Below are 25,938 nucleotides of genomic sequence, written 5' to 3'. Positions count from 1 at the left end.
TTTTTTGCATGTATCTGTCCATTTTCCCACCACCATTTATTGAAAGTGATTGTCTCTGCTTCAATGTATACTCTTGCCTCCTCTGTCAAATATTAATTGAGCATAGTGGCTTGGGTTGATTTCTGTGTTCTTTGTTCTGTTCCATTGATCTGTATAACCTGTTCTTGTGCCAGTACCAGGCAGTTTTGAGGACAGTGCGTTTGTAATATAGCTTGATATCTTTTATTGTGACCCCTCCAACTTGGTTCTTCTTTCTCAAGATTACTGCAGATATTCAGTGTCTTTTTGGTTCCATATACACTTTGGACTGTTTGTTCTAGGTCTGTGAGATATAACGTTAGTATTTTAATAGGGATTAAATTGAATCTATAGGTTGCTTTGGGTAATATGGACATTTTAATGATGTTGATTCTAGCAATCCATAAACCTGGTATATTCTTCCACTTGTTTATACTTCCTCTATCTCCTTTCCAACGTCCTGTAGTTTTCAGAGTACAAGACTTTTACCTGCTTGGTTAAGTTTACACCTAGGTATCTTTATTTTTTTTGTTGCAATGTTAAATGGGGTTGTTCTTTTAGTTTATCTTTCTGAGAGTTCCCTATTGGTGTATAAAAATGCTATGGATTTTTGAGTGTTTATTTTGTATCCTGCTACATTTCTAAATTCATTTATTAAATCTAGTAGTTTTGTGATGGAGTCTTTAGAGTTTTCTGTGTATAGTGTCATGTCATCTGTGAATAATGAGAGTGTTACTTCCACCTTTCCAATTTGTATGCCTTTTATTTCTTCTTGTGTGATCGCTATGGCCAGGACTTCCAGAAATATGTTGAACAAGAGTGGTGAAAGAGGGCATCCCTGTCTTGTTCCTGTCCTTAGGGAAAATTGTTTTAGTGTTTTCCCATTGAGAATGATGTTGGCTAAAGGTTTGTCATATATGGACTTTTTTTTTCTTTTATTTTTATAAATTAAATCTTTATTGTTCAGATTATTACAGTTGTTCCTCTTCCCCCCTCCCATAGCTCTCCTCCACCCAGTTCCCACCCCACCCTCTGCCCTTTCCCCTCCCACTGTCCTCATCCATAGGTGTACGATTTTTGTCCAGTCTCTTCCCACACCCCCCACACCCCTTTCCCCCCAAGAATTGTCAGTCCACTCCTGTTCCATGCCCCTGGTTCTATTATATTCACCAGTTTACTCTGTTCATCAGAGTTTTTATTCACTTGATTTTTAGATTCACTTGTTGATAGATGTGTATTTGTTCATAATTTTTATCTTTACCTTTTTCTTCTTCCTCTTCTTAAAGAATACCTTTCAGCATTTCATATAATGCTGGTTTGGTGGTGATGAACTCCTTTAGCTTTTCCTTATCTGTGAGGCTCTTTATCTGACCTTCTATTCTGAATGATAGCTTTGCTGGATAAAGTAATCTTGGTTGTAGGTTCTTGCTATTCATCACTTTGAATATTTCTTGCCACTCTCTTCTGGCCTGCAAAGTTTCTGTTGAGAAATCAGCTGACAGTGGTATGGGTATTCCCTTGTAGGTAACTGACTTTTTTTCTCTTGCTGCTTTTAAGATTCTCTCTTTGTCTTTTGCTCTTGGCATTTTAATTATGATGTGTCTTGGTGTGGTCCTCTTTGGATTCCTTTTGTTTGGGGTTCTCTGCGCTTTCTGGACTTGTAAGTCTATTTCTTTCACCAGGTAGGGGAAGTTTTCTGTCATTATTTCTTCAAATAGGTTTTTAATATCTTGCCCTCTCTCTTCTTCTGGCACCCTTATAATTTGGATGTTGGTACGCTTGAAGTTGTCCCAGAGGCTCCTTACACTATCTTCATATTTTTGGATTCTTTTTTCTTTTTGCTTTTCCGGTTGGGTATTTTTTGTTTCTTTGTATTTCAAATCTTTGACTTGATTCTTGGGATCTTCTTGTCTGCTGTTGGATCTCTGTATATTATTCTTCATTTCAGTCAGTGTATGCTGAATTTCTAGTTGGTCTTTTTTCATATCCTCCAGGGTCTCACTAAATTTATTGGTGGTTTCCAGAAAATTCTTAAAAAACCTTATAACTGTGGTTTTGAACTCTATATCCAGTTGTTTGCTTTCCTCCATTTCTGTCATTTGTGACCTGTTTCTTTGTCTCCGCATTTTTTATGCTTCCCTGTGTTGGTAGAGTGGCTTTGTGTTCTAGGTGTCCTATAGAGCCCAGTGGCTCAGCCTCCCCAATTACCTGAGGTGGACTCTCTTGGTGCACCCCCTTGTGGGCTTTGTTCACAGTCTTGTTGTGGTCTTGTTGTAGTTAAGCCTTGATTGTTGTAGTTATCACTGGGAGGAATTGACCTCCAGGCCAATTGGCTGTGAGAATCAGCTGTGTCTGCAGTGGGAGAACTTCTGTGCTGAAGACACCCTTCTGGGGAAAAACTTACTTTAATGGGGCTTTGGTGCTCAATGAGTCTGCCCCCTGAGTGTGTCCCTTATGGATCTGAGGAGTTGTAATCTGGATGGTCCCACTCTGACCACTGGGTACACTAGCTCTTGGATCTAAGGAGGTGCTAATTTAGCCTCTGCCTGACGCTACCCAGCAGGAGCTACGAAGAGATCTGCAGATTCCCCTTCCTTTTTGGGGGTTTGGAGGTGCCCAGATGAGGCCCAGCTGTGAAGCAATGCAAGCTGCTGTGGGGCCTTGGGTCTTCTCTTGGAAGTTCTGTTCTGTCTGGCCCAGCTGCAATTTGTTAGGTAATTTTCAGGTTGCAAAGGGCCAGGGCATTCATATGCAAAAGCCTCTGCCGCAGCCTGGGTGGGGTGGGGTCTCAGGGAATCAACAGGGCAGAGCAAGCAGCTATGGCTGACCTCAGCCCTGCCCTAAGGGGCCCCAAGTCTCAGTGTCCCGGTAATTGCTGCAAGCTCCTCTGAGGGAAAGCCGCCCTCATGTTCTGCTGCCAGACAGTCCAGTTTCTCCCTGTGTGAGTCCTGGGTCCCCAGAGACTTCCTGGAACTGGAGTTCAGAGCAGTCAGGAGCTTGTGACTCCCTCCGGATTCAAAGAAACAGCCACATCCTCAGGTGCCAGCCCCTTTCCACATGCGCGCCCTGGAGCCTCTGTACCTCTGCACTTTACTTCCGCACCGCACCTCCTCTGAGTCTCAGTGTGCTTTTCTCTTTCCTTCTAGTTGTAGAATTTCCACTCAGCCAGCCTTCCTGTGGTTCTGGATGATGTTCATTTTGTCTTTTCGTTGTATTTTTGAAGTTGTTGTGGGAGGCAGCAATTTCCGGTGTTTACCTATGCTGCCATCTTGGTTTCTCTCCATATATGGACTTTATTATGTTGAGGTATGTTCCCTGTATTCCAACTTTGCTGAGAGTTTTTATCAAAAAAGGGTATTGTATTTTGTCAAATACTTTTTCTGCTTCGATTGATATGATCATGTGATTATTTTTTTCCTATTGAATTTATTTTTTTAATTTTATCTTTATGGATTAAGGTACTACATATGTGTCTTTATATCCCCCCCATTGACCCCACCCTCTAACTCATGCCTTCACCCCCCTGTGTCTGTGTCCATTGGTTAGGCTTATATGCATGCATACAAGTCCTTTGGTTGATCTCTCCCCCTTCCCCCCACCCTCCCCTACCTTCCCCTCTGAGGTTTCATGGTTTGATTGATGCTTCTCTGTCTCTGGATCTGTTTTTGTTTATCAGTTTAGGTTGTTAATTATATTCCACAAATGAGTGAGACCATGTGATATTTACCTTTTTCTAACTGGCATATTTCGCTCTCCAGTTCCATCCATGCTGTTGCAAATGGTAAGAATTCCTTCTTTTTTATCACAGCGTAGTATTCCATTGTGTAGATGTACCACAGTTTTTTAATCCACTCATCTGCTGATGGGCACTTAGGCTGTTTCCAAATCTATGGTAAATTGTGCTGCTATGAACATAGGGGTGCATATATTCTTTCTGATTGGTGTTTCTAGTTTCTTGGGATATATTCCCAGAAGTGGAATCACTGGGTCAAATGAAAGTTACATTTTTAATTTTTTGTGGAACCTCCATACTGTTCTCTGCAGTGGCTGCACCAGTCTGGATTCCCACCAGCAGTGCAGGAGGTTTCCTTTTTCTCCGCATCCTCTCCAGCACTTGTCATTTGTTGATTTGTTGATGATAGCAATTCTGACCGGTGTGAGATGGTACCGCATTGTCATTTTGATTTGCATCTCTCGGATAATTACTGACTTTGAGCATGTTTTCATATGTCTCTTGGCCTTCCTTATGTCTTCTTTCGAAAAGTATCTATTTAGGTCTGATGCCCATTTTTTGATTGGGTTATCTTCCTTTTGTTAAGTTGTATGATTTCCCTGTAAATGTTCCAGATTAAACACTTACTGGTGATAACATTGGCAAATATGTTCTCCCATGCAGTGGGCTTTCTTGTTTTGTTGATGGTTTCTTTTGCTATACAAAAGCTTTCTATTTTGATGTAGTCCCGTTTGTTTATTTTCTCTTTAGTTTCCATTGCCCTGGGAACTGTATCGGTGAAGAAATTGCTTTGGCATATATTTCAGATTTTGCTGCCTATGGATTCCTCTAATATTTTTATGGCTTCCCGTCTTATGTTTAAGTCCTTTATCCATTTTGAGTTTGTTTTTGTGTATGGTGTTAATTGGTGGTTTAGTTTCATTTTTTTTTTTTTTGCATGTATCTGTCCAATTTTCCCAACACCATTTGTTGAAGAGACTGTCTTGACTCCATTGTAGGCTCTGGTCTCCTTTGTCAAATATTAATTGAGCATAATGGGTTGGGTTGATTTCTGGGTTCTCTATTCTATTCCATTGATCTATATGTCTGTTCTTGTGCCAGTACCAGGCAGTTTTGAGAACAGTGGCTATGTAATACAGCTTGATATCTGGTATTGAGATCCCACCTACTTTGTTCTTCTTTCTCAGGATTGCTGCAGCTATTCACAGTCTTTTTAAGTTCCAGATGAATTTTTGGAGAGTTCGTTCTAGATCTGTGAAATATGCCATTGGTATTTTAATGGGGAGTGCATTGAATCTATATTATGGACATTTTAATGATGTTGATTCTACCAATCCATGAACATGGTATGTTCTTCCATCTGTTTATGTCTTCCCCTATCTCTTTATTCAGAGTCCTGTAGTTTTCCGTTTACCTCCTTAGTTAAGTTTATTCCTAGGTATCTTAATTTTTGTTGTTGTTGTTGTTGTTGTGGAAAATGGAGGGTAGTAGAAAAAGAAGAGAAAGCAAAAGAACTACAAGGCATGGAAGTGTTTAGAAAAAAGAGGGAGAAGAAAGGGAAGAAGGCAGCATCCTGACACAGCCCTTTCCTTCAGCTTCCCCTTTCCCTGTGGTCCCAGGTAGAAATGGGAAACAAGTCCTGTTGCAGTGAGAGGGCAGCTGCTGTCAGCCAGTCTCTGTCTTTACCTGGGTCCCGATCTGAGCTGGGCATGGGAAGCAGGAAGCAGCCATGGGGACAGGAGACCTTCCTCAGAAGGGGTGAGTGTTCAAGCCCCTGCACCATTGGGGAGGGGGGTCTGTGTCCCACCTTTGTTGCACCCCAAGTTTTCTCCTACTGGCCCCCAACTGTGCCTGTCTTAGGTTGCCCCACCCTGTGGAGTCTTACCCGTCATTGACTACCAGCCATCTCTGGGCCAAGTAGGGTGATGTGAGGTTCAGTTTTGTCTCCTTGATAGCCTATGTCCCTCTGGCCTCCATGCCCAGCAACTGCCTTTGGATTCCCTCGCCTGTTGGCGGGGCTCTGGCATTGATCATAGGGAACTCAGGTTTCTTCTCTAGAGAGGGCCCAGCTTATGCCATTGGGCCAGAGACAGATCCATGGTACCAGCCACCATGAGGCTTCAACCTCAGCATGAACAGAGAGCTCAGGCAACAGCTATGGGCAATTGGATTGTAAGAAGAGGGTCCCTCTTGGCACAAGGGTAAGAGGCGCCAATACAGGACAAAGGAGAGTCCTGGAACAGGGCTTTCTCAGCCCAGGATGTCAGGCTCTTGGCACAAGACAACTCCATGTATGGGGCATATACCAAACACCCCTAGTCACGGCATAAAAGGGAGGTGCCCTTCCTGGAACAGTAGGGTAGGGAGATTCTAGAAAACGCTGTGTTCAGGAAAGAAGGAGAAAGGCCAAAGAACCAGCAAACAAGTAGTTAGATTTTTAAAAAAGGAAAAAGGAAAGGAGATGTGGGGCAAAGCTGGGACATGTGGAAAGACAAAACGGAGGCACATGTGATCCTCCCAATGGACAGATTGTTCCAGCTCATGGCTGCACATCTGCTGCAGATGGGCACTGGTCAGGTGTGCTATGATGAGGCAGAGATGGCGGGCGGTGAGACATAAGGTCGGACTAGACGGTCTGGAATCCACACAGGTGAGTCTGCGTCCTGTGGAAATATACAAGCATATCCTCTCCCCAAGGTTAAAAGTACATCAGGCCCCTTCCAGGCTCCTGTAAGCAAGTCTCTCCATTTGACGAGGGCTTTAGGTTTAGTTAGATCAGGGTTCCAATGCCTGTACATCGGGGAATTTCCCTCAGAATCTACATTTAGTATATTAATTACAAATAGAGTATGTTGTAGAACATGATGAGGAGAGGAATATTTAAACTCATTTTCTTGTAATATTTTGTAACAGGAGTAAATCAAACACCACTGGGGCTATATAATAGAACTCCCATTTGAGATAAGATATCTCTTCCCCATAATGTACAGGGGATAGTTGTAATTACATAGGGACAGAATGTTCCTGAATGTTGATCTTCATCAGCCCAAGTTAGAATCTGAGAACTCTTTTTTACATTAGATGCCTTGCCTAGTCCTACTAGGGAAGTGGAGGTGGTGTGCGTGGGCCATGAAGAGGGCCAATCCTTCCCTGCTATGCAGGAAACATCTGCTCCTGTATCCAATAGACCTTCAATTGGTTTTCCCTGAATTTGTAAAATTTTTGTAGGTCTAGTAGTATGGATTTCTTGTATCCAAAATGCTGCATCACTAGATCCAAAGCCTCCGGCCCCTCTAGCTTCCTGGGTAACAGCTGTCCCTATTTTATGTATTGGTAACAGGATTAATTGGGCAATTCTCTGGTTGGGCTGAATCTGTATAGTTGTGGTGGGTGGGGAAAGTAAAATCTGTATTTCTCCTGTGTAGTCTGCATCAACAACTCCTGGGATGACTAAGATCCCCTGTAACGAGGTGGAGCTCCGTCCTAATATTAAACCTACGGTTCCCTCAGGCAGCGGCCCAGACACTCCTGTAGGAATGGCTGCTACTGGCGAGTCTGGGGTTAGTACTGCATGGGTGGTTGAGTGGAGGTCCAATCCTGCACTGCCTGCGGTTGCCCTGAAGAGGTCACTGACTGATCGAAATTTGCAGAGGGGTTGAAGGTTGATGCCCCTATTATTGCAGGGGCCTGGGGCTGGCCCCTTCTCAAGTTTCCCAATTGAGGTGATGGGATATAACCTCCTTGGGAGCTATTTGTAGAGTTTAAAGGCCGACCATTTTTATGGTATTTTGATCTACATTCCTTTGCCCAATGGAATCCTTTCTGACATCGGGGACAAACGGTTTTTGGAGGATTAATATTATTCCCTAATGTATTTCCAGGCTGTCGAGGAGCTTGCCATCTGGCCTGAGTATTATTATTATTTTTATTTGGGCATTCTCTGCTAAAGTGCCCAGATAAGCCACAAGAGTAGCAGTTCATATTTCTTTTATTACCTGTATTATTGCTGGCTTGTCCTATAGCCTGTACATATTGAGGGTATGTCTCCCCTTTGAGAGCTGCAGCTATAGCTACACCCTGTATAAATGCTGGACTTACATCAGCACACTGTTTTATAAAATCATTTATAGTTCCTGTTCTGAGAATCGGCCTTAATAAAGCCTGACAGGTATTAGCATTTTCAAAAGCCAGTTGTTTGATTAGGATATCGGCTGCCTCTTTGTTATTGATTACTCTCTTGACTGCCTGCATGAGGCGAGAAAGGAAATCCTGATATGGTTCCTCGACCTTCTGTTTAACCTCTGTAAGGGTGGTTGTTTTTCCTGCTGTATAAGGTAGGGATTTCCAGGCACTTACTGCACAACTGGTTACTTTGGTAAGTGCCTCTGTGGGCATATTCATTTGCTCCTCAGCCGTGTTAAAATCACCTTCTCCTAATATCATGTCTAGGGTTATTCCTTTTCTGTTTTTTTCGCTAGTGGCTACAGCTTTCTTAGCAAGATCTTCATATTCAGTTTTCCATAATAAGTAATCGCCTCCTGAGAGACAGGATTTACAAACCTGTGACCAATCATAAGGAGTCATCCATTTACTGGCTAGGGTTTCTACCAAGGTTTGTGTGTAAGGAGCTAGAGGTCCATATTCAGAGCAGGCCAATTTTAATTCTTTAAGTACTTTGTAAGGTATAGGCTCCAAGGTGGGGTTTCTATTCCCACCAGACTCATTCTCATATGTAACTGGGAAGCAGAGTGAGAATTCAAGATCTCCATTAGCTTCAGCTTCTCTTATCGCCCTTTGAAATTTAGACATGGAGCTCATAGGAGCCACAGGACCTGGTTTAGGCTTCCTTTCTAATTTGGGGAGCCTGTTTTGAATGGGAGGGCCATTCTCCTCTCTACTGACTGGAAAGGACCAACGGTCATGTTTATGATATTTATTCTCCTCCCGATCAGTAGGCATAGCTAAATTGCTTTTAGATTGAGCTGAAGACAATGATGATGTGTCCTCTCTGGGTGGAGCCGAGGGACTATTTAAATTTTGAGAAAGTTCAACCGTTTTTGCCTCTGGTGCCAAGGTGTCACAGATTGAATCCCAGAGGGAAAAGAAACATGGCAGGACCTTCTCAGATCCATGGTGTTTCTTTAATTGCTTTCCTACTTCAACCCAAGTTTTTAAATTAACAGTTCCATCCTCTGGAAGCCATTGACATACTTCTTCTATAAAACTTTCTGTCTGACTGGGAGTAACCTTAACTCCAATTCTGCTAGTAAGCATATGCGTTAAAAGATTAATACAGAGTCTTTTTTCCTTAGACTCAGTATGACCCATCTTGTCAATCTAAGTTCTGTACTAACTACCCGCTTACCCTACTTATCCTCTATAGGGGGGGGGGGGGTCTGAAGCACCCTACGGTGCAGTCCTATCCGTCCCAAGTAGGGGGGGACTTACCTAAGGGAACCCTGTTCGGGCGCCAGATGCCGGGGTCCAACCCCAGCAGGTCCAGGGGTTCCCAAAGGCGTAGATGGAGTCGGCGAAGAAGGAATGACACAGAGACAGCGTTCAGTTGATCAGCAGCCTAGCCAGGATCTCTAGCCAGGATCTCCAGCCAAGTTCTGGTCTGGATCTCCAGCGAAGTTCTGCTGTTTATTGTTTTGTTACATCCGTATTTATACCAGTTGATTTTAATCCTGTCAATTTCTATTACAAAGGTTAGGGTGTTTCTTATCTCCATTCCAGGGAGTAAAGATTATGTAGCTTAAGCATGATTGTTTGTAGTGGTTAACTGCTCTCCTGGCACTTAGTTAAGGAGTTTCATCCCCTCCCTGACTTCAGGGAAAAATTCCTACCTGGGGAAACAACCTTTCTCAGAGAGGTGACCTTGGTTAAAACACACAGCGCTAAGGGGAGCAAACATATTAAGAACAGTATGCTATATACGCCAGGTCCCTTGAAACATATGCTGTGCAGATGTTTCTTTCCTGCAGCGACTGTGTCAAGCAGCAAGGATGGACCGGCTTCCGGCAGAGGTGAGGCTGGGCTCCCAGTCACAGAAGCTCTCCCCTTCAAAATGGCAAGGTCTCTTCAGAAGAGCCGGCCACTCTGGGACTGTTTGCAATGGTAGCAGAGGCTGCATGGTTAGGTGAGCCCAGTTAGACTGCCCCTGAAAGTCCTGAGGGATCTAACTGGGCCTCACTCACATACGCACACACACACCTAATATTACCTCACACTCCTCTTTTGCTCCCTCACTCACTCACGCTCTCTCCCTCACTGCTGCCTTCTTCTTGCCTCTGTAGTTGGGTCTGGAGTGTTACTGACCCGTTAATGCAGTGGTTCTCAACCTTGGCTGCACATTAGAATCACCTGGGAATTAAATTCCCAGGTGATTCTAATGTGCAGCCAAGGTTGAGAACCACTGCGTTAATGGATGGAGTCTCCTCTATGGGTGTCTGGTTATGTGGCTTGCTCTCTAGCACATTGACCAAACAGGATAAAATTCACCTTGAAATGACATGACACAAAAGGAATGAAACAAAAATGTACTCACTAGATCAATAACCCCTATATAAGTGACCACTAGAGAAAAGAGGATTAGTTGAGAGAAAAGAGAGCACAAATGATATCAAAGAGAGAAAAAATGGTATGAGAGAAAAGAAAAAGAAGAAAAAGGAAGAAAAAGTTAAAAAAAAATTAGGGGAGAAAACACCAGAGAACAAAGAGATAAACCAAAACATACAAACACCAAATACCCAGTAAAGAGGGTGGGGACAGAATCTTATATACAGAAGGTAAGGTTAAGAATTGGATGAATATGGGAAGGACCTCAGTTCAGTATAGAGGAAGTAGAAAGAGGATGAGTGGATGAGAAGAAAGAGAATAATAATAATAATAATAATAAATTTTAAAAATTGATTAAAAATAGGATAAAAAATAAAATAAATTAGAATGATGAATAGATAATGCAGAAAGAAATAGAAAATAAAGAAACAAATGAAAAAAGGAAAAATAAAGAAAAAAGAGATAACAAAATAATAATAAAATGAAAAAGTGAAGTGTCATTCCTTTGGCCGGTTTAAAATCCCACTCTTCTGTACTATCTGCGGCTTCTCAGTTTCCTGTTGCTGGGACTGAAGGCCTCTTTAAGCCAGTTCCTGTGGACTCTCAGGGACTATTCAGATTTTTTTTTGTATTCTTTGTGCCACTCACAGTGTAGTCTGGGTGTGGCTGTATTGGTTTCCTGGAGACTGCAGGGAGGGGCTATCTCTTCAGGAGAAAATGGCTGCCTAGGTTCTGCACATCAGGTATGACTCTTGCCAGACTCACAGCCACCTCTCCTGGACCCTCTACTCTCCCCAGCCTCTCCCCAGACTCCACAAGTCCACACCTCCACCTGCACCTCAGCCATGGGTCTGTACTTAAAAGGTCCTACAAACTAGGTTCAGCAACAAAAGCAAAGTCCAAAAAGAGGGAAAGAGCTGCATTACTGCAAGCGCCTCTCTTCCCAGCATGGCGAGGCCTGGGCAGTCATCCAGAATGCCCCATTTGGGCTCAGTCTCTCGTGACTGTGGACCCAGATCTAGAATCCCCTGCCACCAGCAGTCCTGTGGACATCCTTTCCACAGTCAGACGCGATGTCTGTCCCAAGGGATGCAGCCTTGGTGCCGCGTGGTTTCCCTCTGACCTTCTGGGTTCAGAAGTCCCGCAGTTCTCCCCAGCCCAGATCCCTGATTTTACCGTTCTCCAGGTGTCCTCTGCCCTTCCTGGCTGTGAATTATCTCACCAGCTGTGTCTACTTCACCAATTTGGGGTGGATGTTACTCAATTTAGTTGCTCATTCTATCTGCTCCGGGACAAGTCTAGGGACACGTTCCTCTATTCTGCTGTCATTTTGTCTCTCTGATCATGTGATTTTTGTCTTGCAATCTGTTTATGTACTGTATCACATTTATTGATTTGTGAATATTGTACCAACCTTGCATCCTGGAATAAATCGCACTTGGTCATGATGTATCATCTTTTTAATGTATTGCTGGATGCGATTTGCTAATATTTTGTTGAAGATTTTAGCATCTATGTTCATCAGGGATATTGGCCTGCAAGTCTCTTTCTTTGTAGTGTCTTTATCTGGTTTTGGAATTAGGGTAATGCTGGATCCATAGAAAGAACTCGGAAGTGTTCCTTCCTCTTGAGTTTTTTGGAATAGTCTGAGGAGGATTGGTGTTAGTTCTTCATTGAATGTTTGGTAAAACTCCCCTTTGAAGCATTCTGGACCAGGGCTTTTGTTTTCTGGAAGTTTTATTGTTACTGCTTCAATTTCATCAGTAGTTACTGGCCTATACAGGTTTTCTGATTCTTTCTGATTGAATTTTGGAAGGTTATATTTTTCTAGGAATATGTCCATTTCATCCAAGTTGTTCCGTTTGTTGAAATAAAGTCATTCATAGTATGTTTTTCACAATCCTTTGTATTTCTTTGGGGTCAGTTACTTCACCTCTTTTGTTATTGATTTTGTTTATTTGGGTCCTCTCTTTTTGTTTCTTGGTGAGCTTGGCTAGAGGTCCATCAATCTTATTTATTCTTTTGAAGAATCAGGTCTTGGTGTTATTGATCTTTTGTATTTTGGGGGGTATCTATGTCATTTATTTCTGTTCTGATCCTTATTTCCTTCCTTATATTTGTTTTGGGCTTTTCTTGTTCTCTTTCTAATTCTTTAAAATGTAGTGTTAGATAAGTTATCATCAGTTTTTCTTGTTTTTTTGAGGTAGGCCTGTAGTGCTACGAACATCCCTCTTAGGACTGCTTTCATTGTGTTCCATAGATTTTGGGTTGCTGTGTGTTCATTTTCATTTGTTTTCAGGATGTTTTTTTATTTCTTCTTTGATCTCTTTGGTAACCATTCATTGTTTAATAGCATGCTATTTCACCTTCATGTACTTGGTTGTTTTTGAGATTTTTTAATTGTAGCTGATTTCTAATTTCAGGCCATTGTGGTCTGAGAAGATGCTTGATATGATTTCAATCTTTTTGAATTTGTAGAGACTTAGATTATGTCCTTACATGTGGTCTATTTTTGAAAATGTCCCATGTGCACTTGAGAAGAATGTATATTCTGTAGCTTTGGGGTGGAATGTTCTGAAGATGTCAATTAGTTCCATCTGTTCTAGAGTGTCACTTAGGATTTCTGCTTTCTTGTTGACTTCCTGTCTAGAAGATTTATCTAGTGATGTCAGTGTATATTAAAGTCCCCTATTAGATTGTATTGCTGTTGATCTCTCCCTTGATATTCTCTAGAAGTTTTTTTTTTATAGATGCTCCTGTATTTGGTGCATATATGTTTATCAGATTTATAGAGTTGTGTTTTATTGATCTCTTTAGTATTATGAGTTGGCCTTTGGTATCACTTGTTATGGCCTTCACTTTGAGGTCTATTTTGTCAGATATAAGTATTGCTCAGCATTTTTTTTTTTTTTTTTAATTTTCACTTGCCTGTAAATTTTTTTACACCCCTTCACTTTCAGTCTGTGTGAGCCCCTTGTTCTAAAGTGGATCTCTTGTAGACAGCATATGTATGGATCATGTTTTCTTATCTTTTCAGCTACCTATGTCTTTTGATTGGAGCATTTAATTCATTTACGTTTAAGGTTATTATTGACTAGAGGCCTGGTGCACTAATTCATGCACCAGTGGGGTCCCTCAGCCTGGCCTGAGGGATCGGGTCGAAACTGGCTTTCCGACATCCCCTGAGGGGGTCCCAGATTGTGAGAGGGCACAGGCCAAGCCGAGGGACCCCACTGGTGCATGATCAGGGCTGGGGAGGGACATAGGAGGTTGGCCAGCCGGGGAGAGACTGTGGGAGGGCTCCAGGGCATGTCTGGACTGTCTTGCTCAGTCCCGATTGGCCAGACCCCAGCAGAAAGCTAACCTACCGATTGGAGCATCTGCCCTCTCATGGTCAGTGCACATCATAGTGACTGGTTGACCGCTCGACTGCCCCCTGGTGGTCACTGCAGGTCATAGCGACTGGTCAACTGGTTGACTGCCCTCTGGTGGTCAGTGCATGTCATAGCCAGTGGTTGAGTGGCCTTAGCATATCATTAGCATGTTACGCTTTGATTGGTTTAACGGCTGACAGGATGACTAGATACTTAGCATATTAGGCTTTTATTATATAGGATAGGTAGCTGTTTGTTGCCATTTTTATTCTTTATGCCTGTGTTCCTTCTTCCCTATCTATTTATTTTTTTTACAACAGTCCCTTTAGCATTTCTTGCATTGCTGGTTTGCTTGTAATAAACTTCCTTAGCGCCCTCCCCCCCCCCCCTTTTTTTTTCCCATCTGAGAAGCTCCTGATTTCACCTTCAATTTTGAATGATAGCCTGGTTGGATAGAGTGTTCTTAGATTCAGTTCCTTGCTTTGCATCACTTTGTATACTTCATTCCATTCCCTTCTTGCCTCATGTATTTCTGTTGAGAAATCACTTGAGAGTCTAATGGAAGATCCCTTTTAGGTAACTTTCTGTCTCTCTGTGGCAGCCTTTAAGATACTTTCTTTGTCTTTTACATTTGCCAATTTAATTAGGGTGTGTCTTGGTGTGGGTCTTTTGGGTTCATCTTGTTTGGGACTCTCGGTGCTTCTTGGACTTGTTTGACTTTTTTCTTCCCAAAGTTGAGGAAATTTTCTTTCATTATTTCTTCAAACAGGTTTTCTATTCCTTGCTCAACTTCCTTTCCTTCAGGCACCCCTATTATGTGGCTGTTTTTTCATTTCATGTTGTCCCAAAGCTCCCTTAGAATTTCCTCCTGCTTTTTAATTTTTTTTTCCAGTTGCTGCTCTGTTTGGGTGTTTTTCTACCTTGTCTTCTAACTCACTGATTCTGTCCTCAGCTTCTTCTAGTCTGCTGTTGAAACCTTCCATTGTGTTCTTTATTGCAGTTATGTCATTCTTAATTTCCTCTTGATTCTTATACATATTGGTGAATTTCTCATCCAGACATGTGAGCATCCTTATAAACATTACTCTGATTTTTTTCTGACAAATTGCTTGCTTCTGTTTCATTTAGTTCATTTTCTGGTGATTCCTTCCTTTATTTTATTTGTGGGTTGTTTCTTTGTATTTCCATTTTTGCTGTTCCTTTGTAATTGCTTCTGTTTTATTAATTAGATGAAACTGCTATCCTACCAGATTTTTTGAATTGATCTTATGTAGTAGATGTTCTGTGGGACCCAGTGGTGCAGTCTCTCAGGTCTCCTGGGCTGGGTGTTCTACAGAGGACCCCTACTTGATATATTTGAGTTCTCCTGATGTAGTTGGGTCGTGAATGTTATTGTCCCTTTTGTGAATGGCGTTTCCTCTCAGGGTGTCTGATTATGTGGCTCGCTCAATACCACTTTGTGCCAGTCATTGTGGAGGTGCTGACCAAACAGCACAAAATACAACGTGACAAGACATGACACAGAAGGAACAGAACACAAATGTTCACAAGATACCTATAATCCAAACAAAAGTGACCATTAGAGAAGAGAGAATTAGGAAAGAGAAAAGAGAGCAAGAATGATAGAGAGAGAAAAAAGAAAGAATATGGGAAGAAAACACAACAAAACAAACAAACTGAAAAACAGAAACAAAAACACTCAGAAAAAGTGTGTGTGTGTGTGTTGGGGGGGGGAGTGTGTGTGTGTGTGGGGGGAACAGGCTCTGTAGATGCAGAGCTTAAATAAATAAAATAAGGTTGAGGAATTGGAGGAATAGGGGAAGCCCCAGGGTTTAGAATATAGGGGGAGAAAAGAAATGAAAAGACAAGAAGAAAAAAAATTTATGTTGAAAAGGAGATTAGAGGAGAAAGGAGATAGGCCTAAATTTAGGAAGTGAAACATATTTAAAAAATTAGAAGCAGCCGAAACCGGTTTGGCTCAGTGGATAGAGCGTCGGCTTGAGGACTGAAAGGTCCCAGGTTCGATTCCGATCAAGGGCATGTACCTGGGTTGCGGGCACATCCCCAGTAGGAGATGTGCTAGGGGCAGCTGATCGATGTTCCTCTCTCATCGATGTTTCTAACTCTCTATCTCTCTCCCTTCCTCTCTGTAAAAAATCAATAAAATATATATATATAAATAAATAAATAAATAAATAGATAGATAAATAAATAGAAGCAAAGAGCAAGAGGAGAGAGAAAGAAAAATTGAGTAGTGAAGAAAAAGAAAGGAGGAAATGGAGAAGGAACAGGGAAGAGGAAATTAGATATATGAATAAATCAACAGACTAGAATAATGACACATCAATAAAGTAGATAAATAAAATAAATTTTTTAAGAGGGGGGGATAGGAAGGAAGAGAAAAACTAAAACAGAGAAAGGAGAAGAAAAATGGGAGGAAAAGAAGAGAAGAGAGGAAGAAAAAGGCACAAAAAATAAAATTAAAGTAAATAAAAAAATAAAAAAGTGTCATTTGCTTCAGCCGAGTTTAATGCCCCAGGGAAGCTGGTTTAGGAGCCCACCCTTCTGTCTGCTTGCCAGTTCTGGGCTTCCTCTTAGGCACTTAGTGCTGACCACTGTCAGGCACTGCCTTTGGCTTTTAGCACCTGCTCGAAGCTCCAAGTGATCCACGGGTCCTCTGCTTGTGCCTTCTCCACAGGCCTTGGCTGCAAGCAGGTGGGGCCAATCTGCCCTTTTTGCCTGTTTGTCAGATGTCAATCTTAATCAGTCAAGCATCTGTTTCTGACAAGGATTTAGGTGGGGTTGGTGCTGGTTTGCTTTAAGGGAATGAGATGTGTGTTTTTTCCTGTCCCAGAGCTACTTCTCTGCAAGTGGCCCAAACTAGTACTCTGGCCTTGGTTGGACAGAGATCCTTCTATGGAGAACAATGGGGTTGGCTGACAACCTGGAGTTTATATCAGTCTGGATCCCAGACTAGCAGTGTGGAAGGCCCCTCTTCCAATTTAGCCACTGAGGGCTCCTTGGGACTATTCAGACCCTTAAGCTGGCCTCTCTGCCTTTGTTTCCCCTGTATAGCTCAAAATGCAAGGTGTGGCAGGCTGTATAACCTGCCCTGAGGCTACTAAAAGGGACTAGCTTCTCTGGGGAGAAATGGTCCCTTAGGTTTGGAAGCCTAAGAAGGTCCCAATGCAGAACTCTTGACCACGTCTTCCTGCCCTGCTTCCTTCCCCAGCGTCTCCTCAGGCACCTCAAGTCTGTGCCTCCCTCCCTGCGCCAAAGCCTAGGGTAAGTGATTGCAACTGAAAAGTCCTGTGTTCTGGGTTTAGAGAATAAAAACAAAAACTACAAAGAAACCATGGCTTTCTTTCCCCCTTCCCCCCCCCCCCCCGCCCCGCCCCGGCATCACACTGCTTTCCCCTCTAGGTGCAGCCTTTTGTTGGGGCCACCTTTCCCGGTGCAGCCTTTCTTGGCTGTGGTCTCAGGTCCAGACTACCTGGCAGCAAGCAACCATGTGGCTTTTCCTTTTCACAGTTGCATGTTATGCCAGCCACCAAGGGATGGGCTCTGGTGCTCAGCCTTGGCCAGGCTTCTGTTTTTCTGAGGAAACTGATAATCCTGTAACGCAGCTTCCTCTTCTGCCTCTCGAGCCCTCGCCACCCTTCCTACTGGTCTCTAGGTGTCTTCTGTCCTTCCTTGTGTTGACGTAAAAACAATCAAATCTGTAAAGAATTTCTGTGAGTTTACTCGAACCAAACTGTCGACAATTGCTGGGAAGCAGAATCTCAATGGATTGGGATAGTGCTTCAGAGAATGGCGGTTTTCCACCTATTTTTATACATTGCAATCAAAGAAGGAGACATAGGTGGGTTACATGAAATCCATTGGTGATAGATTAGAGAGGTGGGAGAAAGCAAAGCGGGAAATGTCTGGGATTGGATAAAAAGTAGTGATAGACACATACTTCTTTTACTTAGGTGGATTCAGGATTGTGAACAGTCAACAATTAACATGATAACAATGACAATGAAGGAATTTGTGGTATCTGTCCTGGTGCCCAGGGCATTTGGTTGTGCCCTTAGGTGTCTGGGAAAAAAAGGGAAGTTACAGTTACCCTGACATTTCAATGATATGTTATCATAGATGCAAAAAGACAATAAGCTCAGTTAAGGTAAAGATTGACCTTGTCAGGGAAGATACCGGCCTAGGAGGTGACTACCCGCCCTAACTGCTTTTAGTTAAAGTTTAATTTCAAACCACCCTTTGTGGTTCCTTTAAATCTTTGAGTTTGTAAGACTGTCATGCAGGCCTTCCCTGAGCTTGTCAGGTTAATATGTGGCCCCTTTTGTCCACACTTGCTATAAGTTGCCTCCTCAGCTGGGCCTAATTTGTTAATTCCGGGTGGATGTTGTCTGATTTTAGTTGTATTTCTAGTCTGGGCTCGGGATGAGGTGCACGACACATCTGCCTATTCAGCCGCCAGTTTTTCTTCTATCCCAATATACTTTTAATCCCACCCAGTATCATTTTCATTTTAGGTATTCTAGTTTTCATCTCTAGAAATTCCATTTACTTCTTTTTATATGTCTCCTATTTCTTTTCTATATTCTTTTCCTCCCTGTGACTCCTTGAACATATCAAATCTACTAATATTATTTTAACATCCTTGGCTAGTAATTACACATCTCTTAAGTTATGGATCTTCCTATCACCTAATGTTTTTCCTGGTTAAGGATCATCCATTTCATATGGGTTTTCTGTTTCTTTTCATGTCTAATAGTTGTTGATTGAATGCTATACATTGTGGATTGAATGTTTGCTTTTGTTAATTTCTGTCAGGAGTTTTGGACTTTGTTCTGGCTTATTTAGTTGTAGCTTAGTTGAATCCTACTGAGGCTAGTTTCAAAGCTATTAAGTGTTGGGTCTAGAGTAGCCTTTCCTATCTGTAGGTCTATTTTAGTCCCACAGCCAAGGCATGGTTCCCAGTGTAGTTAATGAAGTCTCTTTGGGTCATGGGAACTTGAACAATTTCCTGGCTTTGTGTGAACTCTGGAAATTGTTGCTCTTACTGTTCCTTGGTAATTATTCTTTTTCTGTCCTTGATGAGTTTTGCCATTTATATGTACAGATTGGAATTTAGCCAAAGATCCATGGTGGTCCCTATGCAAATTTCTGGAGCTTATGTTTTGCATAGCTTCCCTCCTCACTTCCTGCTCTGTAAATTCTCAGCATTTCAGCCCCCTCATACTGAGATCTCTGTCACCTCAATTTGGTGAGACTGCCAGGTTTTTTGGAGGGGGAGTTTTGCCTGTCTGTCAGTGTCAATCTTAATCACTCAAGCATCTGTTTGCAGTTTTGTCCAGAAATTGTTTTCAGGTAGAGAGATGATATGACCATAGGGTATGCCTTGTTTTTTTCTTTTCTCTCCAGAGTTACTTTTCCATACTACCTGTTGTTTGATATAAAAACACAATTGTTACTTTATTTTGTCCATATTTCAAATTGTTCTAGTGGAAGCATGCTAGTCTGGACTTCCTTATACCATTTATGGTCTGAAACAGAAATCCCAATTCGTGTATTTTAAACTGTCAATTTTCAAAGTAAGATAACCTCATTTCAATGTATATTTCCTTTTTTATTGTTGTGTGCTTTTTTGCCTTTTAAACTAGCTGTGACTTTCGAGGCTTACCGTGATACAGTTTGAGGGAGCCAGTTGCTTGGATATCATCTAACTTGGGTTGTTATTACAGTAGTGGAAAGTCACCTTATACCAAAACACATGTATCATGCTGGGTTCAGTTTTCAAAATTCTAATGTTGTTTAAAAGGAGAAGATATCCTTTGCTATAAGCAATCTTCATGAATATAAGGCAGTCCATTGGTTTTAGCTGGAGAACCTAGAGAGTGGAAGTTTACAACCTCACTAAATGTTAGTCACAGAAGAGATCATTGTGACACGGGGAATGGAAAAATAGGTGACTGCTGCCTGTATACCTCTGGCATCTTCCCACCATCAAGGGCTAAAAGTACAGTAGGAGGAGTTATACTTTATTTTTTAGGTGCTATAAAGTATCATCTTGATTTTTTTTTCTTTACTAAAATAATTCAATTCTATTTAGGTGCTTTTTTCCTCCTTAAAAACTTATGATTGGTTTTTATAGTTATAGTATTTTTGTGTAAATCAAATATTGATATAGTGTGTTTGTAAAAAAGTTCCCCTTTCCGGTCAGGGGACATGCCCCGGTTGCTGGCTCAATCCTCAGGGGGCATGTGGGAGGCAGCTGATAGATGTTTCTCTCTCTGTCTCCCTCCTTCTTCCTTCCTCTCTCTCTAAAATCAATAAAAATATATATATTTTTAATAAAGATTGCTATCCTATTTAAGTTTGTATTAAGTATGTAGTATCAATTCACCATCTATAAAAGCATTCATGGACACAGATGTCTTTAAGATATACTATATTGCTTTAGAAATTTTATATTCCAGGAAGATCCCAAGTATTTAAAACAGAAAATATCTTCTTTAGCTTGATCAATAGATATTAAATTCATATTTAAGGTTGATGCTTAAAAATGCAGTTTTGATAAATTAAATGTTAGTTTACAAAAACATACTAGGAAACTTTTGAATTAAAAATAACTTGGAGCAAAGCTATTTTTGGGACCCCTCAGAAAATGTTATAAAAACTTTTTATTTTATTAATTTTTAGAGAGAGAGAGAAACATCGATGTGAGAGAAAAACATCAATTGGCTGCCTTCCATACTTGCCCCAACCGGAGATCGAACCAGCGACCTAGGTATGCGCCCTGACAAGGAATGGAACCTGCAACCCTTTTGGTGCATGGGACAATTCTCTAACCAACTGAGCAACCCAGCCAGGGAGTTATACAAACTTTTAATGACTCAAAAAAGGCAATCCTGTATAATAAAAGCCTAATATGCTAAGTGTCTGGTCTTCTGGTCGGCTGTTCAACCAATCAAAGTGTAATATGCTAATGATATGCTAAGGCCGCTCAACCAGTGTCTGGTCCTCTGGTTGGCCGTTCAACCAATCAAAGTGTAATATGCTAATAGTATGCTAAGGCCGCTCAAACAGTCGCTGTGACCTGCACTGACCACCAGGGGCAGATGCTCCAACCAGTAGGTTAGCTTGCTGCTGGGGTCTGGCCGATCAGGACTGAGCAAGAAGGGCTGGACACTCCCTGGAGCCCTCCTGTGATCCCTCCTGGGCTGGCCAACCTCCTGCGTCTCTCCCCGGCCCCGACCATGCACCAGCAGGGTCCCTTGGCCTGGCCTGTGCCCTCTCACAATCCAGGACCCCTTGGGGGATGTCAGAGAACCAGTTTCAGCCCGATCCCACAGGCTAGGCCGAGGGACCCCACTGGTGCATGAATTCCTGCACCGGGCCTCTATTGTGAACATAAGTGATTATTTTGTGTTTACTTAGGGCTGTCTGTTGCTGGGTTTGAGGGCTGTGTGCTCTTTCTAATCTAGGGGTCCTCAAACTTTTTAAACAGGGGACGAGTTCACTGTCCCTCAGACCGTTGGAGGGCCGGACTATAGTTTAAAAAAACAAACTATGAACAAATTCCTATGCACACTGCACATACCTTATTTTGATGTAAAAAACCAAAATGGGAACAAATACAATATTTGTATTTGCATGTGGCCTGCGGGACGTAGTTTGAGGACCCCTGCTCTAATCTATGACCTTAAGAATTGTTGTGCTTGTGTGTGCCCTTTCTTGCTGTGAGCTGTCACTTCTGACTGTGACTAGTGTCACTGACTGTAGCAATTCCCCACCCACCTCTATTTGTGTCTAATCTGAGGCAAGGGTGAATCTAGTTTGTTAATCTTATTAGAAACAAGGATAAACTAAATATGTATTTAACTCTAAGGCAGGACTAAAGTTCTTTTATTAGAAAAGTTGATTTTAGTGAAAAACTTTAATATATTCTCTTGGATTACTCTATAAACATTTGTTTCCTAAATCACAGCTGGATGGAGAGTTTGCCAGAGGGCTGTTATGGCTAGGTGGAGTGAGTACAGCTGAGAATGCCATGATTTGGGTATAGGTCTATCTTCCCTGTTAAATGTTCCTGCAGCTGGTATTGAAATTACTTTTTCTTCTTTAGATACAAGCTGTAGTTTTAATGAAGGTTGGGAGGGCTGTGGGGGATGTCAACAGGTAAGAAGCAAATGAGGGGTAACATAATCTACAATAATAAAAGAGAAACATGGTAATTGGTGTACGACCGCTACCCTTTTCATTGGCTAATCAGTGAGATATGCAAATTAACTGTCAGCCAAGATGGCGGCCGGCAGCCAGGCAGCTTGAAACTAACATGAGGCTTGCTTGCCTCAGTGATGGAGGATCGTTGGAGGAAACCAACGTTCCCCGCCTGCGGCTGCAGGCCTCTGAGCGGGCAGTTTAAGAAACATTGTAACAAATACCGCCGGACTTCAGCCAGCAGATTCGCAACATTGTAAGCAAAGGCCAGAAACCTACTTTCAGCCGCGGAGGCCTAAGAGCTGGAGCCAAGCCTCAAGGTAAAGCTGGCCCAGAATAAAAAAGAAAAAAAAGAAAAAAAGGAGCAGTTGGGAACTTCAGTCACTCCTAGCCTGAAAACAGCCCTCAGCCCCTCACCCAGACTGGCCAGGCACCCCAGTGGGGACCCCCACCCTGATCCAGGACACCCTTCAGGGCAAACCAGCCGGCCCCACCCATGCACCAGGCCTCTACCCTATATAGTAAAAGGGTAATATGCCTCCTGGCACTGGGATCAGCGTGACAGGGGGCAGCGCCCAAACCCCCTGATTGCCCTGCGGCTCTGTGTGTGACAGAGGGCGGGGCCCCAACCCCCTGAGCAGCCCTGCTCTGTGCCTGATAGGGGGGAGCTCCCCAATCCCCCCCCCCCCCCGGGCCCTGCTCTGTGTGTGACAGATAGAGCCATAACCTCCCCATCAGCCCTGCCCTGAGTGTGAGAGTGGCGGCGCCCCAACCCCCTGATGGGCCCTGCTCTGTGGGTGACGGGGGCAGCGCCCCAACCCCCTGATTGGCCCTGCTCTGTGCGTGACAGAGAGTGGCGCCACAATCTCCCCATCGACCCTGCCTTGAGTGTGACGGGGGACGGTGCCCCAACACCCCAATTAGCCCTACCCTGAGCGTGACTGAGGGTGGCATCACAACCTCCCAATCTGCCCTGCTCTGTGCATGACGGGGCGGTGCCCCAACTCCCCAATCGGCTCTGCTCTGAGCCCGACCAGGGGCTGCACCGAGGGATTGGTCCTGCCCTCTGCCACTCGGGAGCAGGCCTAAGCCAGCAGGTCGTTATCTCCCGAGGGGTCCCAGACTGTGAGAGGGCACAGGCCGGGCTGAGGGACCCCCCCTCCCCCGCGAGTGCACAAATTTTTGTGCACCGGGCCTCTAGTTATTAATAATGAAGTTATAACTGTTAATCCAGTGCTGCCAAATAGACATATAATGTGAGCATATTTATACTTTAATAGTATATTTCATTTAATATTAGTATATACCAAATATTTCAACATGTAATAAATATAAAAATTATTAAGACAGTATATACTTTTTATTTATTTATTTATTTTTAAAAAATAAATATTCAGATTATTTTTCCCCCTATAGCTCCTCTCCACCCAGTTCCCACCCCACCCTCCGCCCTCATTCCCCACCCACTGTCCTCATCCATAGGTGTACGATTTTTGTCCAGTCTCTTCCCACACCCCCCACACCCCTTTCCCCCCCGAGAATTGTCAGTCCACTCCCTTTCTATGCCCCTGATTCTATTATATTCACCAGTTTACTCTGTTCATCAGAGTTTTTATTCACTTAATTTTTAGATTCACTTGTTGATAGATATGTATTTGTTGTTCATAATTTTTATCTTTACCCTTCTTCCTCTTCTTAAAGAATACCTTTCAGCATTTCATATAATACTGTTTTGGTGGTGATGAACTCCTTTAGCTTTTTCTTATCAGTGAAGCTCTTTATCTGACCTTCAATTCTGGATGATAGCTTTGCTGGATAAAGTAATCTTGGTTGTAGGTTCTTGCTATTCATCACTTTGAATATTTCTTGCCACTCCCTTCTGGCCTGCATAGTTTCTGTTGAGAAATCAGCTGACAATCGTATGGGTTATTCATTACTGTACATACTTACCATTACTAAAGTCTGGGGATGTTTCTACTCGTTTGGGTAATAGACAGGATCCTTGCCATACAGTTTCTCTCAATGATAAAAATTTGAGAGCAACCTTAACATAATAAATACTTTTCAATATTAACTGTGAAACACAATAGGAAAAGTTCTTTGGGTTAGTTAATGCAATATGTAAGTAACTTGTGTGTGTGTGTGCGCGCGCGCGCGCGTATATGCATGGAAATTATGGGATTTTATTTAGAATTATGAGTTATAGGAATAATATGGTTAGAAGGGAATGGTGGACATGGGTGGCCCTTGTGACCTGCAACACAAAATTGAGTCTTATAAGTGGGCCAGTTAAAAGAACTGCTTGTTGGAATATAAAGTGAGTAAATACAGAGACACTTGGGAAAAAGGACTCTCCTTAAAAAACTTTTTTGTTTATTAATTTTGAGAGAGAGAGAGAAACATCAATTTGTTATTCCACTTATTTATTCATTCATTAGTTGATTCTTGTATGACCAGGGATCAAACCTGCAACTTTGGCTTATGGGGATGACCCTCCAACCAACTGAACTACCTGGCCAACACGAGAAAAATGACTCTTGACGAAAAGAGGATTGTGTTTGCTTTGAGGCATTGTAGTAGCTGATGTTTCGATATTTAACAATTATTCTTTGGCACTGTAACTTTTTCATTTGACAACCACAGCCATATGAGTTAATACACTAATAGAATCTTTAGTAAAGTTTATAGTATCTTTGTTAGCTATATCTAATACTTCTCAGGAGAGCATATTAGTCCTTGGGTCAGGAAGATTAAGAGATTTGTTCTTACATTTCATCAAGTTGGAGGTGGGATAATGACTTTGGATTAGACTTGAGTTCATTGTCACATCTGGTATAGTAGCTGTGATGAGTTCATTGTATGAGGTGTGTGAGGGTTTCATAGAATTCAGTAGCTTTGTATTTATTGTAAGTCTGAATTTTTCACCTAAGGGATCAGCCATGTGACAGATGTGTATATCCATAAAAGTGGGGACAGTGAGAGTACTGAATTAGGCCAATGCATTACCTAGAACGAGGTTCTGTTGAGGATTAATTGTTGTATATTTCATGTAGATACATCTTATATTCCTTTCAAGGAATTCTTTATTGGGGGATTGACTTTAGTAATTTTTATCTTCCTATAAAACAGATCAAGTTGTTTAGATCATTTGCTTTTGACTTTTAAATTTTTGCTTAAGATAACTTTTTTTCAAAACTCTGATTGAAAGTTATTCTTAGAAGCTGATAGTAAAATTCAAATCAGAAAGTTTATCTCATTGTCACAGTTACTGAGGCCAACTAAGATGCCAACATGCACTGTTCTAACACAATTATTTTCAGATATTATAGCTTAAAATGTCTTCTTATGGTAACTTGTTTGACCTAGGTAGCTAGATAATTTGAAACATGCGCAGCTTTATTTCAATATAACTGCTTTTTCAAACCCTTTCTTAGTTTCTTTGTCTTCTTATTCACACCTATGGTGACTGTGGTGTGTGCAAAGTGGGGGTCTAGAAAAGACCTCCAAATCATGTCTTCCAGAGCTAGAATAATCACATTTTGCATTTGTACAGCATTTTCATCGTGTGTGTTTGATTAGAGAAATAGCCCAAGTGCTTGCCCAGCCACTGGACTATCTGTGCCTGTGTTCTGAAGGATTATGAAACATAAATGCCAGGTAGACACCAGAGTTGAGCTTGAAAGTCTGTGTGTGTGTGTGTGTGTGTGTGTGTGTGTGTATGTACATATGCCTCTTGTCACAAAGCTCCATGATGGTTATACTGTTTTCCTGCAAAATTTTCTGAGCGCAAAGAGGAAACTACCTAACATACTTTTTGTATTTAAATAAATTAGGAAAAACATATAACCAACTTCTGAACACCTATTTTCTAGGAATTTTATGTCATGTCTTATTGATTTGAAGACATTTTTAATCTAATATTTCCTTGAGATGGGAGTTGGCATATAATCTGGTTAATTGTGAAAGAACTTTGTTTATATAAGGAGTCAGCAAACTATGCCCTATGGATGGGCCAGATCTAGCTTGTGA

General features: G+C 42.1%; 1 protein-coding gene across 1 annotated transcript in view; it reads left to right on the top strand.

Annotated features, from left to right (window-relative positions):
* The window catches only part of ATP8A2 (ATPase phospholipid transporting 8A2), a 701,182-nt gene that overhangs the window by 62,139 nt on the left and 613,105 nt on the right, over positions 1 to 25,938 (top strand). The window lies entirely within an intron of this gene.

The sequence above is a fragment of the Myotis myotis genome, unplaced genomic scaffold (genome assembly GCF_014108235.1).
Source record: "Myotis myotis isolate mMyoMyo1 unplaced genomic scaffold, mMyoMyo1.p scaffold_m19_p_3, whole genome shotgun sequence".
Taxonomy (NCBI): Eukaryota; Metazoa; Chordata; class Mammalia; order Chiroptera; family Vespertilionidae; genus Myotis; species Myotis myotis.
This window is presented reverse-complemented; position numbering and strand designations above follow the sequence as displayed.